At 35.2% G+C, this 15,173-nt stretch overlaps 1 protein-coding gene and 1 pseudogene across 1 annotated transcript in view; both read right to left on the bottom strand.

Annotated features, from left to right (window-relative positions):
* LOC143675538 (CUB and sushi domain-containing protein 1-like) overlaps positions 1-15,173 on the bottom strand; it is a 925,048-nt gene that overhangs the window by 392,640 nt on the left and 517,235 nt on the right. The gene's annotated exons all lie outside the window — the stretch shown is intronic.
* Positions 8,681-10,221, bottom strand: LOC143676031 (SWI/SNF-related matrix-associated actin-dependent regulator of chromatin subfamily E member 1 pseudogene; annotated as a pseudogene).

Raw genomic sequence — 15,173 nt, 5'->3', positions numbered from 1 at the left:
GGGATCAATTAGAAAAATCAGCAGCGGATACTAGAGAAGGGGATGGTGGCCAATGGGTCCTATTTGTAAGCCTTACTCTATTTCTTACTTTGACATATATAGTCACCTTATATTTTGACTTTAAGCAGATTAGCATTTGAAAGCTTATTTTTCTCTTATTATTTCTCCAATTAGGTACCATATAAACACTAACTGCCTTAATCATTTTATAATATCATAGGGGAAGAAACAAACAAGTAAAATGAACAGAAAATTAAATGATGTCTTTCCATTTCCACTCCTTTACAAGGTATCCTTACCAGTTCTTCTCTTATGTTCTTTCCAATAACACTCCCCCTCCCAGTTACTATCTTAATGCCAGGGATATACACTCATTCTATAGATCATCTCCTTAGAATATATAACAGAAAAGAGCTTTACCAATCTATCTTGCTCCCTGAATTTTCCCCTCACATTTTACCTAATCCTTTCTCCAAAGTTATTTCTGGTCTCCAGCTTTCTTCACTACTTCCTGGAGACAGAAATGTTCTCTGATCATGTCACAGGTTCTTCCCTTTTGAGTTGCAGGATCTTTGAAAATCCGGGTAAATATAATTGCTTGTGATTGGATATCATGGTGCCCTGCTTTGTACTCTAAACACATTTATCGTGACTGCTGTGTAAGTTCATTATTTTTAGTTGTTACAAGGTTGAGAATACATGGTGCTTGCAGGCATTTGTATAAAAAGTAGGGCAAGAGTTCCTTGATCAATAATCATTTCTTTAAAAAAATGCTGTTTCTGGGAGGACACTCAGGCTTGCTTGTATCCTTTTGATTGGCAGCACAGTTTTTAGGCTTATACAAACCCAGAGATACCAGAATGCTTACGTGAGCAACACTTTTATAATAAGCCACCTTCCTATTCTCCTCTACATGTAGTGTATGCTAAAATACTCTTAATCTAATTTTATGAGAAATATTTTCATTACATTATTTGAATAAAGTATTTGAGAAGGTGCTTCAATCAGAGCTGACTCTTCTAACATATTAGGCAAAGCAAGTACAATATCTATCTGCTTGAAGTTTTATATAAGTAGGCTTTAAATTTTCTATTGATTTTTAAATGTGTTCATTATTTAAAAATAGCAGCATAGGTATAAATTGTAATGACCCATATAGGGAAGGGGCATCAGAAACCATGTAATGGATGAATACTAATTAGGAACATAGGGAAAGATGGTTTAAGTTGACGTGTTTTTTTTTAAAGACTTTATAATCTTTAAAATGATCTTTTTATCTTACTTACTGATTTCATTCTATACTTGATATAAAATCACCACATTATATGAGCCATGTAAATTAGCATTGAATTTTGGCTCAAATATCTAAAATCAACTATGCTGGTTAATTAGTATTTTAATAAATATGGATGATCACAGGGTTAATATTCTAGGTGACAAATATGTTATGATATTTCAAATATGGAAAAACAAACACAATATGATTATCAAATGTATATAAATTCATACTATAGGACTACATTGAAGTTGTTTGAAAAGTTATACTGAGCTAAGTCTTCATGCTTACTCTAGAAGAAATATTAATGTCCAGAAATATTGGGTGGTCATATTTTGAGATATATTTAGTAGGGAACAAGAAAAGTAGTTTCTCAGGGTGTTATTGAGTATTTTGAGAATTTTATGTTTGTCAAAAACTTTACACAATTGAAAATTTAGATATCTTCATTTTTTTTAGCAAAAGAATATGAACTTTCATGTTCCTTTATCTAAATGTAAACATGTTCCTCATTTCTACTTTTGTGAAAGACATTCTTTGTATCTTTTAAAATTCTTTTGCCTTGCCACTCAGAATTAAGTTATTAGGGTTGGTCTGACATAAACCTGTGCCATCTGGATAAAAATTATATGCACAAATCAAATATCAAAAGTTCAAAGTTAATAGCATCCTTTATCTCCCTATATAAGTATACCAGGATTAATCAAATCAGTATTGTGCAGTCCTTTCATATTCAGAAACACTGCAGATGAAGCTAAGCAATTAGTTTGTATTCCACAAATGAGTAGACTGAAATAACAGTTGTTCATTAGAATAAAATTTTGGAAGCACTGCAAACAATCAAGAGGCTGCCTGGTCCTTAATTATCTCCTTTTAAGTACACATTATAAACACTGCTGACTCACTAGTAAAAGTGGATTTCACAACTTTAATGGTTCAAAATTACATCCCGAAGCCAATATCAGAAACCGTTCTCTTAAGGCAATTTTTGTGGTAATATTGAGTTGTATAGGTAATGAACACTCATAAACTACTATTACCAAATTCACAAATACAAAATGTATCTAATAATTCACTTAGACCAAAGACAAACTGAACCTTTTTCCAGCTCCTGGGAATTTCAATAAAGCATCTTACATGTTATCTACCATTTCAGTTGACAACAGAAAGAATACAACCTGGTGAAGTATGCTTCCCACATGAAGCAGATTTAATCACTTTGGTGGCATTCTTATAGACAGATCAATCTAAAAGAAATTAATTTAATCAGCTGCCCCCCACAAAGAGGTTTTCTCAATAATTTTTGTGTTTATTGGATATTTTGAAATTTCCAGAGTGTGAAAGAGATTAGGGAATGCTAGAGAATAAAGATAAGATCATAATTTTCTGAATGTAAAAAGGAAACTTTAAAGATATTTGTCTGCTTATCCCTGACATATCCATGGCATTTTGTTTGGCTTCTTTTAAAGAATTTCATAAGGGAAATTGAAATAAAATGAAATCAAAACAAAGCAGCAAATTGTTAATATCCTATTAAAAGCTTGACACTGTGGAGTGCACGGAGAAGCAGTAAACCCAACCTTAGCTGCCTGGAGTTACAACCTATGTTCGTAAACTAAGCTAAGGATTATGATTCTTTAGCTAAGGTTAATAATTAAAGCAGCATTTTTTTTCAGATATTACAACTGTTAAATCCTGTGAATGAGAATATGTAATACAAATAAAATATCCATATGTTTATTTATTTTAGTTTATTCATTTAACCCAGATTTTAATATTGAATGTGTACCATGTCTCTGTCTCTGCACTATATTATTTTATTCAATAGCGTGTATTCTTTAGAGCTAATGTCAGCTTGTCTTGTGTTGTCATATAGCTTGTGACCTGCACAATCCATGAAGTCCCACTTACAGGGACTTTGGGTAAAGGAAGCTGTCTAGAGTTCAGCAATATGGTGGCCTGAGTTAAGGTCTGTGATTGTAGAACTGTTATAGGATGTTGCTGTCAATCAATTTGTACTACTCACTTACAGAAAGAATGCTTCAAATATATGCAAACTTTCCCCACAGCCTTACACACAATTAGAAAACTCTGCATACAAATAGCTGTCCATATGGCATGAACTACAGGCACTTTGGGAGAACCAGTGTCTCTAACTGCCATTTCTGTTTTTGAAACTTCAGCATATGGAAGTCATAGTATGAGTAGTGTGCCTGGGGAGCCAGCGTCAGTGTTGGAGCGGACTACCTGATGGAGATAAGGGAGGACTCAGAAATGGTGAATATATGCTCCTAATTCAAAAGTTTGTGACTGTATAATTTTGCTGTGACACAATTATACTTAATTATAAAAACAATGTCTAACCCAACCAACCTTTCACCCATCCATCTATCCATACATCCATACATCTACCCATCTATCATATGAAAAATATATCTATTCATCTATCTATCCATTTAACAATCTAATCTATCCATCTACTTTATATAGTTTGGGTGGGTGCATGTGCATATGTGCATTCTGTGCACCTGTGTGTGTGAGAAAGAAGGCATCGTTTCATGGTATTTTTTACTTTAGGAATACCCATAGAACTTCAGTCTCTAATTTTAGTAGATTTAACTAGCGAGAACTATACTCTTGGATGTTAATTCTATTAAAGAAGGGGTAAGTGGTAAAAGGAGGAAGCAATGAGATGACACTTTTGATTTTTTAAGTTATAATTTGAGTATCTATTAATCTATATTTCTGTCCATCAATAAGTTTTGTTAGGAGATACAAATGAGATAAAGTAGAGGGCCATAAGGAATTTAAGGGTCATATAGTTCATTCTCCTCATTTAAATGAGGAAGAATATGAATCCAAAGAGGTTCACATTACACGAAAAGCAAATACATAGTACAGCAGAGAATATATTTTAAGTAACCTGAATTCTAATTCTGTGCTCATTTTAAAACAGACAATAATTATTTACTGCTTATGCATGTTAATATTAACTCTGCCATTATGTATCTTAATTCTACTATGAACTTGCTGTTACTATTACTATTAACTAATATTATATATTAATAATATGCTTTTACATTTTGTTATGTTAATATATATAAGATATTATATATATTCTGCTATGCTATATATTATATATAACTTTATGTTATGTTCTATATAATATATATTAATGCATAGCATATATAATATATAATGTAACGTTTATAAAATTTATTTATATAAACCTTTTGTAACACTGTTGACTTATGGAAAGGGAAGTGCTGAAAAAGAAAAATTCAATAAGCCCATTTTTTATATAAAAGAACATTATAAACAAATATCTACCCTACAAATAGTGTACTCTTACCCAAAGACATTATTTTAGGCCTACTAAATAATGACTGTAATATGTAAAGAAGATGCCATGCATGCAGATGATTACTAGTGTTAACATTTCCCCACTTAATTTATCTATTGCTCTACCTCATTTATGGATAGTAGCCCATGGTCAGCTGAAGACAAATAATCTGACAGACTAAAGAGGGAGTACACTATGATAGTGGTAGAGAGGTATTTGATAAAATATATGGTTTCTGAAAAAATCTTGCATTCTGCAAAGCTGTATATTGATTGTATAGTTTATCATTAAATTAAAATAGTCTCCAAAATGAGAGAACATATTTGTAAACCACGTATCTGATAAGGGTTTAATATCCAGAAGACATAAACATATGATACAATTCAACAAAAAAAAGAAAAATAATGCAATTAAAATATGGGCAAAAGACTTGAATAGACTTTTCTTCAAAGATCAAGAAATGGCCAAAAAAGCACATGAAAAGATACTTAAATAGCATTAGCTCTTAGGGAAATGCTCATAAAAAACACAATGAGATATTCTTTCACATCTTCTAGAATGGCTATTATTTTAAAAACCCAGAAAATTATAAATGTTAAGGAGGATGCAGAGAAATAGGAACACTTACTCATTATTGGTGTTAATGCAAAATGCAGCTGCTATGGAAGATAATTTGGTGGTTCTACAGAAAGCTAAGTATATAATAACTATATGACCCAGCAATCTCACTTTTAGGTATATATATCCCGAAGAACTGAAAGCAGGGACTTGAACAGATATTTCCACACTAATGTTTATTATGGCATTATTCATCCTTGCCAAAAGATGAAAACAACCTAACTGTCCACCATCTGATGAATACAGAAAATTGTGTATGTACACACAATGGAATCTTATTCAGCCATAAAAAAGAATGAAGTTCTGATGCACGCAACAGCTTGGATGAACCTCAAAGACATATTGAGTAGAATGAAATAGAAACACAGTGATTACACTGTATGTTATACTGTATGCTGTCACTGATAGGAAATATTTAGAATAAGCATACAGATTCAGGATCTAGATTATAAATTACAGGAGACAGAATGGAGGTAGGGAGTAGGGAATCAGTGCTTAATTTTACAGAATTTCACTTTGGGATAATGGTAAAGTTTTGGTACTGGATAGTGGTGATGGTAGCACCACAGTGTAAATGTAACTAACAGCACAGATTTATATAATTGAATGTGATTAAGAGGTAAAATTTTCAATTGTGTACATGTTCCCAGAAGAAAAATTAAAAAAAAGAAAAATTTGTGAGGTGGTACAACACAATCTGTGAACACTAAGGTAAGCCATGTACTATGGTTAATAATGCAATTATAGGAATTTTTTCATCAATAATAACAAGTGTAAAACACTAATGCAAGGTGTTAATAGTAGGGTGGCATAGGGGAACCCTGTAGAGTATGCATGTTTTCTCTCCTAACCCACAACTTCTCTAATAAAAAATAAATAAATAAATAAATAACGGGGCTTATAGGGTAAAAAGAGTTAGTGGGTGATTATTTAAATCCTATACAACTTAGTAAACAAACAAAACAATAATTTGTATCTGAGGTGATAATTTGGACAGCTCAGAGTGGCCCGAGGGCTGACGCAGTAGGCAATACAAATGCCCAAAAGCAATAGATCGGAGATGCTGGTCACACTCCAGAGCAGCTCTGACATGCTAAAAAGGTACACGGATTTAACTTTTGCAGCCCATGGGGCAGTCTTAAAAGAGGGCAAAGGAAGCAATGTGACCTGCCACAGCTGAGAGTGTACCAAGCCACGGATGCAATTCTGGATATGGAGCCCTGGACACAATATGTTATTTTAAATTGCCTTTAAATATGGCCCAAAGAGCTCCTGCTGCTAGATCAGCAGTCAGACTGATGTTCCCCCACCACAATTTGTCCTGAAAGTTACTTCTTACTCCTGCCGTTCAGATTTCATTTGTTTATGAAAAAAGTCACATAAACACAGTAAAACTTCTGCATTATACTGTCAACACTACCCTACTTACCGATTAATACTGAGGTGATTTTTCACCTGAGAACACATGTAATGGACCCTGACAGTGGTTATGTGTGCAGGTTCTGGAGTCGGACTGCCTCGGTTCGAATCCCAGCTCTGCTATTTACGAGTTAATTGCCTTTGGGCATATTACTTAAACTTTCAGTGCCTTTCTGTATTTGTAAATCACAATTTGTAATCATAGCCCATGCCTCATGGGGCTGTTTAGAAAATGGAAGGTAAATTCATTTAAAGTGCTTAGAAAGGCATCTGGCAGAAGGTTCTGTCCTTAGTTTTAACCGTAATTATGGTTTTTCTCTCAACTTCTCCATCTTCTTCCCTGCTTTCCTCTCTCTGTACTAAATGCCCACACATATTCAATAAGAAATCACTGAGTATTTACTACATACCATGCTCCAGGAGAGGGCAACTGATAAAAGAGAAATAATTCTTTAAAGTATTTGTAAACAAATATGCCAGGACAGAATCCCATTAAATTATCAAAGTCCTCAAAGAAATTCTGATGTTTAAAATGAATTTCATAATCGCTTTTTCTAATCCTAAAAGCAAACATATTTTATTTAAAATTTTGAAAAGCAATGAGAAATCACATGTAATTTTATCCCCCCAGAAATAACCACTATTAACATATTTCCACTTGGACTTCCAATTTCTTATGGAAATATAAAATCTTTCTTTCTTCTTTTTTTTTTCTTTGTAATGTAAACTCCTTATTATGGGCATGGTCATATTTTTAGCTTCTAACACACCAATTGGTAAGCTGTAGGTATAAAATGTATATTTATATTTTTATTTAAGTACTTCAATAAATATTTCATTACATAATAAAAGAATAAATGAATTGATGAATAGAAATCAGCTTAGGCTTGGGAAAGAAGGTTATTATCAGCACATTTTCAAAAGCTCGTGGAAATATGGTGTCATTCTACATGAAAGTAGAGCCTGATTTGAGACACAAATGCGTAACTGAAATAATTAGCAAACAGTATAAGGTGTTTATGTTATCTTAAATATCACAAGTGTTTGCATCATTTGTGCTAATTTTCCATTCATCAAATAAACATTTCTTTAAATATGTGCATTATGTACTTCATTTTTTTTTGCTTGCTTGCGCACAAATATTTATTGCATTAAAAAGACTGAGACTTTTTTCATTTTTTTATTACATTTGGACATTTAAAAACATAGACCATTAGATGTACCACTTTTCAGTAAAAATCTACTCTAGTTTTTGTGAAGCATACATGTCACAAACTGTCTTGCTTCTAATCTCCAAAACTTTACTAACAGTTTATCAAAAAGGCTGGCTCTCCTCCAAGTTCGAGCCTTGAGGTTTTGAATGTTTTGATTACTGTAAAACAATTCTAAGTGGATGAACTTAATTCCCAGCTGTTTTTCTGGAATGCACGAAACATTTGGAAGTTATTTATTCCATTACAAGGTTATTCAATTCCTTAAGTTTTGTGATCTATTCTGTCTTTGGAAAATTTGGTAAAAAAGTATTTTTTTTCCTGTAAAATAAGATAAATTTATCAGAATGTACCCTATATTAATTATAACAAAAAAACAGTATAGATAACATGTATGTGCTGTGCTCACTTTAATGAGCACTAGTTTCATGAACTAGTAACAACTCTAACTATGGAGAGAGCCACAATTATAGATCAGTCCAATCCAAGTGTAGTTGAGGGCTACACTCAATTTCTTAACACAATTCTTGGTACCTGACACACTGATTAAAAACAGAAAAGGGGAAGTGAACAAATTCTTACACATGATTACATTTTCAAGAAGCTACTCTTTGCAGAAGTAAACAGGAGAGGGGACTTTCAGGATGCTATTGATGGGACTGGAAAGGTTTAAAGCTATGGCTTTGGTAGGCACCCGAGTGAGCTGTAGAAAGGCAATGGTGAGAACCGAGTAGATTCTACAGCATCAAAGGATAATTCCCCAAAGAGGTGGGCGTTTTCTCAAACTAGATTCTGAAGCATTTCAGCAGCTGAGAGCTAGAAATGAGATCCAGAGAAAAGAGCCATCTTCACAACTGCTTAGGAAAAGGCGACTGTGCCATTAGGCCCATGATGCTGTGTGGTCGGTCCAAAAGCCTTTGGTAGTGTAATATGGACAAGAAAAAAATTAATACACAAACCACGTAACACCATTAAAACTCCAAAAAACATCATTTCATTTAAAAAAGTATTTAGAACACATAAAACAAGGCAACACTTATTCTTTTTTTCTCCTCTTCTGGTATGGGATCTGTGGGTGGCTCCTCCACTGTTGCACTGTTGCTCTCTGAGCCAGTGTTGCTATCACTGGTTCCTTCCTCTGCCAGACTGTCAACCCCCTCTTGCCCACTCTCCTTGTCCTCAGTAGACGTGCCTTCTTCACCATTCTGTTGGCCTTCTGTTGTTTCTTCAAGGTGTGTCTCCTCTGTCTCCATTGGAATGCTCTCATCTTCCTTCTTTTCTTCAATTTTATTAGCTGCTTGCTCTTCCTCAGGAACAATGCTGCTCTGACTACGTTCAGCTTGTTCTGCTGCCTCCTTCTCCCTTTCCTCCTGCCTTTTGCGGGCCTGTTCCTCTGCCTGTGCAATTTCAGCTGCAATTTTCTCCATATCCACTTCTACCTTCAAACCGCATAACCTTTTAAGCTCATTGTTAAATGAATCTGTGCTTCCCAGGAACTTCCTCTTCTTTTCCTGGTGTCGCTCCTCTACCTGAAGAAGTTCAGCTTCTAGTTTTCGCTGATGAACCATTAAGGACTGGACCTGTCGTTTGAGGACCTGCATTCTGGCTGTTGTGACAACTGACTGGACGTCTGGCACCACACTCTCACTAAGGCTTTCACTGATGAGGCGGTGGTTTCTCTGGAAACGGGCGGTGGCTGTATGCGTCATTGAAAAGCCATCATCATAATCATCTGGATCTTCAGCAGGCTGAATGCTCATGTAAGGTTCTCCTTTCTCCATGCGAGACTGTCTCTGACGACTTTCTTCCTCTAAAGCAGCTTCTGCATGACTTTTTGCATTTATGTAAGCAACGTATGCAGGGGAATTATGATAGGCTTTCATAGATTCATTGTATTCTATCTTTTCTGCTTCGTATTCGTTTAAATACTCTTGTTTCTCTTCATCAGTGAGATCTCGCCACATGCCACCAATCATCTTGCCAATTTCCCACAACTTTAGGTCAGGGTTGGAAGCCTTTACTTGGTCCCAGACCTTTCTGCTGTACCTCATGTAGGGCATCAGTGGCTTATCTGGTGGCTTTGGGGGTTTTGGAATCGTAATACCAGAGGATGCCGTGACCTGGCTGTTGGTGCCCGGGTTCCCTCCCAGCCTGTAGTTGTTGTAGGCGAGATGACTGTATGGATTGTATCCCACAAACCCTGGTGTGCTGGGCATTTGTGTTGCAGGAGCTGGGGTGGGAGGTGGGGCATAAGATGGTCTTTTTGACATTTTGGAAGATTAAGTTCTCAGTTCCTTAAGAATGAATATGAGACACCGTGGGCAGAAGGAGCGCCCGCAGCTCTGGCTAGGCTTCCCTTTTGTACTTCATTGTTTTGTGGTCAAGCTAAGACAAATTCAAAATATAATGCAGTAAAATTTAATTTTATCGCCCTGGTAGACTAGCTCCCTTTTTTCATATTCTCTACATAAATGATTATAGAGTGAGCTAACAGAGACAGATGACCTGGCCCAATCTCATTCCTTAAATGATCAGAGAGAAAGCATAGCACAGTGGTTCATGTGCAGAGTCTGGATATAGATCACCTGAGTTTGAATTGCCATTCTAATTGTATTAGCCACGTAACCTTGAACAAGTTAACATCTCTTTGCTCTGGCACCTATCTGCAAAATGGAGATAATAAGAGTACTATATCAAAGGTTTGTTATGAGGACTGAATGAATTAGAATTTGCAAAGTGCTTAGAAGGGCACCTGGTTCAAAGATGGGACTGTAGAAGTGCTTGTGAAATAAATAAAATGATAAAAAAACTCAGGATGAGAGAAGTCAAGTTACATGAGAAAGGCCATGATGGTCACCAGTGGAATCATTTTGTTTTCGTTCTACAGATAACAATAAAGAGCCTACTCTGATTTTGGCTCACATCACGGGTTAAGATGTGAGGTTGTGTGATTTGGGACATGTAGAGATTGAGATTATTTCTGAGCCATCCAAAGGGAGATGTCTAGTCAACATCGGGCATAGGGACATGGAGATCAGAGGAATGTTGTGGGATGGAGATAAAACTTTAGGATTCATTTTTTTTTTGTATGCTGTATGGCGGGTGTCACATTTCATTCTTTTTTCATGTGAGTATCCTGTTATTACAGCACCATTTTGTTGAATTTTTGTTTGCTTGTTTTTTTTTTTTGTTTTTTAGGAAGTACATGGACTGGGAATCAAACCCAGGTGTCCCATATGGCAAACGTCAATTCTACCACTGAACTACCCTTGCACCCCTGTCATTGTACAGAGGAATTCCTGCGGTCGTGGTCTTGAATGACCTCACAGGGGAGACTGCAGAGTGGAAAGAAAATAATAACTATGACTGAGTTTGGAAAACTGGAAGGTTTACAAAAATGTACCATTAAAGAGTTGAAGAGAAGAAGTAGTAGGAATGCCAAGATATTCCATCACAGATGCCAAAAATAAGAGGTTAGTAAAAAATATCAAAGTTCTTGAGTAGTGATATAGACCAATGACTCAAAAAATGATGCTGAATTGAGTGACAGGAGCTGTCTCGGTCTAGTAAGCAGACAAAATCAGGTGAAAGGAGTGTGTGGGAGATGAGGATTTAAATCAGAAGCCTGTTTTTAAGTCCACAAATACTTATTAACCTTCTATATTCAAATTTCTCTATTGATCCTGAGTCCAGAGTCTTTATTGAAATATAGAACCATACTTTATTATAACAGCAGTGTTCAAGAGGAAAGATAACCAGAAATATATACCAAACATGTAATCAGATGGTACCAAATTCTAAAAAAAGGAACTATGAATTTGTTATGCCTCTGGAGGAAAAGAAAAGAAAAGAATTTTAAAGAAGTTGTGAGTTGTAAAAAGAACATTACAATTTTTACAAGAGAAATAAGGTTTATAGATATTTTAAACTGAAAACTTTAGAGGCAACAGATCCGTGTTGATGCTGCTTTATTTTCAAAAATCAATTAAGTAAGCAGCCAACCAAGATTTTTGCATGTGTAGATTGTCTATGCTTTTCATTTATTTCCTAAATGATTGTAAGTGTTCGTGTAAAAAACAAAATTATGATTAATAAATAGAATAGCAGCTTATCAAAAGAGCTTAATAGCAATTAAGATAAATAATATTATCCATGAATGTATGAGAAAATGCAGATTTTCCAGGTACTTTAATTAAAGATGTAATTGCTACAACAATTAAAGCTGTGCAATTATTTTTATTTCAAGAAAAAATAAGACACCCTGATAATTGCAATTTTGTGCTGCTTTACAAATTGTTATACTCTTGCAGACAGCTAGATATCTTTATTATATTTGCAAGGCAAAAATGGACCTTCTATGAGAGAGCAAAGGAGTATTATGATGCAAGCATCGAGCTAGCATTATTTGTTACTTTGAATGTGCTAGAACATGATAGTACTATCCTATTTTACTCAAATTTGTATTAGAATGTGATATTATTAACCTACTTTACACAAATCAAAGCATTATAATTGTGAGAAAAGGGAGGAAACCTGTTCTAGTTTGCTAGCTGCCGGATTGCAACACACCAGAAATGGATTGGCTTTTAATTAAAGGGGATTTATTTTGTTAGTTCTTCAGAGGAAGGGCAGCTAACCTTCCACTGAGGTTCTTTCTTACGTGGAAGGCACAGGATAGTCTCTGCTGTCTTCTCTCACAGGCCCTTGGGTTCCAACAACTTTCCCCGGGGTGACTTCTGCATCTCCAAAGGCCTGGGCTGAGCTGAGAGTGCTGAGATGAGGAATGCTGAGCTGCTTTAGCTGTGCTACCTTGCGCTCTCTCATTTAAGCACCAGCCAATTAAGTCAAACGTCACTCATTGCAGCAGACACGCCTCCTAGCCGACTGCAGATGTAAATCAGCAACAGATGAGGTTCACGTACTATTGGCTTATGTCCGCAGCAACAAAACTAGGTATGCTCACCTGGCCAAGTTGAGAACTGAATCTAACTAACACAAAACCCATAAATTAAAACAAGAAAGTCTTTACATGGAATTATAATACTATTGCAACATGCAGTATGGCTTTTAGATCAATAAAGAAAGTGAGTCCTGGGTTGAAGTTTCAGCTCTTCACACTCAACCAAATTGTTTACAGGTGAGAGTGTTCATTGGATAGATTCTTAGGTCCCTTCTAGTGCATTGTTCTAAAATTTTCTTTAAAATTATCCTGAGATCTGGATACAAAATCAATTATAAGAAGAGGGAATCATGACATTATATGATTATGAATTACAGATATTTGGATCATTATTTTAAAGCATAAAGGTCATCCTGGATTTAAACGTGGTTGTCTAAAACAGCAGATTGCCTTCTTGAGAAATTTCACCTTAGCAATTTGCACAACACAGGAGGTTAAGGAATGTGACCTGTGAGTCCCTGAGCAGTGGGAATCCTTTATTCCCTAGTAACCACAAAGGTTGGTGTGAAACTCAAGAATGGATGCTGGTTTGAGGGTACATATCAGAAGAACTGAGCTGCAGACCTTTTGTGGGTAGGACATTTTGCTTAGGTTATTTCCATGGAGATGTGACCTAACCCATTCAAAGTGAGTCTTCATCCTCTTGTTTTAGTCTTTTAGGAGAGAATAAAAGGCAGAGACATTTTGGAGACAGCTCAGGAAAAGAAAACACCCCAGAAGAAGCAAGAAGGATCACAAACACTGAGAGCCATGGTGAAACCGGAACCAGGAGAGAGGGGCCAGCAGACATTGCAGTGTGCCTTCCCAGGTGACAGAGGAGTGCTGGATGCCAGCAACATGTCCTCAGAGAAGATATTTCACTCTTGATGCCTTAATTTGGATATTTTCATGGTCTTTAGAAGTATAAATTTTCATGATCTTAGAACTATAAATTTGTAACTTAATAAATCCCAACCCATTTCTGGCATATTGCATTCTGGCAGCTCTAGCCAACTGAAACAATGAGCTTATATAAATAAATTAAATTCCATTTGAACCCTGTGAAATATATATATATATATATATATAAATACATGATAGGTAACTCTTGTTTTATATATATATATAGTCACATATGCAGCAATATCTACAGATAAAAAGTTATAGGTAGCAATTTAGAGTTTATAAAGTACTTTCACATTCATAAAATTATTCCTACTTCCAAATATTTGTATAAGGGATACTTGATAAATACATACTTGCAAGCAATATATGAACAATAGTACTTCATGTAAGCTTCACTGTATCTTTCTGTGATAGTAGTATCACGCCATTTTAATATGAGAAATCAGAGGTTCAAGAGGTTAAGTAACTTGACTATGCAAGCATTGTTAGTAGACATCATTCTAGAATGTAAACCCTGGTCTTCTTTTTCCAAATCCCAGATTATTTTTACTATGTTACATAATTCCTGAAATAAGGGAATAATGTGACACTCATCCGGTAGTGATTGCTGATATTTCAAAATGTAAAAATTAAACTGCCTGGGCTTATCTGCCTTGCCTTGTTACAAATCCATATCCATGTTTGGAACTCTCTTGTGCCTTGTAAATCAATGCTGCTTACACAAAACCCTCTGGGGGTGGAATGCGTATCTGTTTAACTAAAACTAAACATCACCAAGCCAAAGGCAACTCCTATATAGTCCTGGCTGCAGCTTCAAATATACAGTGATGGTAGCGATGAGGATGATAATGAATGGACAACTAGGTAAAGACAATGTATTTTGTTTTCATTTTGCTGTTTTGACTTAGCATAATCACAGATGACTATATCAACATATTAGAAATAGGAATATTTCTAATATTAGATATTAGAAATAAAGGTCATACTTGTGATTTTTTTTTTGTCATTTGAGTTGGTTTTAGTCTTTTGATATCTAAGTATAGTTGATAAAAAAAACACCTGAATTTCTCCATTTCAAGGACCTCAGCCACCAGAAATAACTACGGGGTGAAGTAAGATTGGGGTTTTAGAACAAGACAGTCTGGACTCAGGAATGACAAAGATTTGAGTAATAGCTACTCTTCCAGGCAAGCAGGTTTTGAGGCAGAACCTGTCATTAAAAAATGGATGTGTCAAAACTGTCCAGTCATGAGAGCAACAGATAACTCTTGTCATTTTAACTCACAGGAAAGATGGTCAAAAATATTTTAGAATTATAATGGAAAGGAATGGAGGCTCTGCTAAAATCATGATCACTTTCAAAGATTTATTATGATTTAGAATGAAATTAATTTCATAAAGTCAGTTTGATCACAAATATTGTTACTTCAAAATATGGAGTTTATAGCAAACATATTCTTC

The sequence above is a fragment of the Tamandua tetradactyla genome, chromosome 3 (genome assembly GCF_023851605.1).
Source record: "Tamandua tetradactyla isolate mTamTet1 chromosome 3, mTamTet1.pri, whole genome shotgun sequence".
In the NCBI taxonomy this organism is placed as follows: domain Eukaryota; kingdom Metazoa; phylum Chordata; class Mammalia; order Pilosa; family Myrmecophagidae; genus Tamandua; species Tamandua tetradactyla.
Note: the sequence above shows the minus strand (reverse complement) of the source record. Positions and strands in the feature narration are given on the sequence as shown.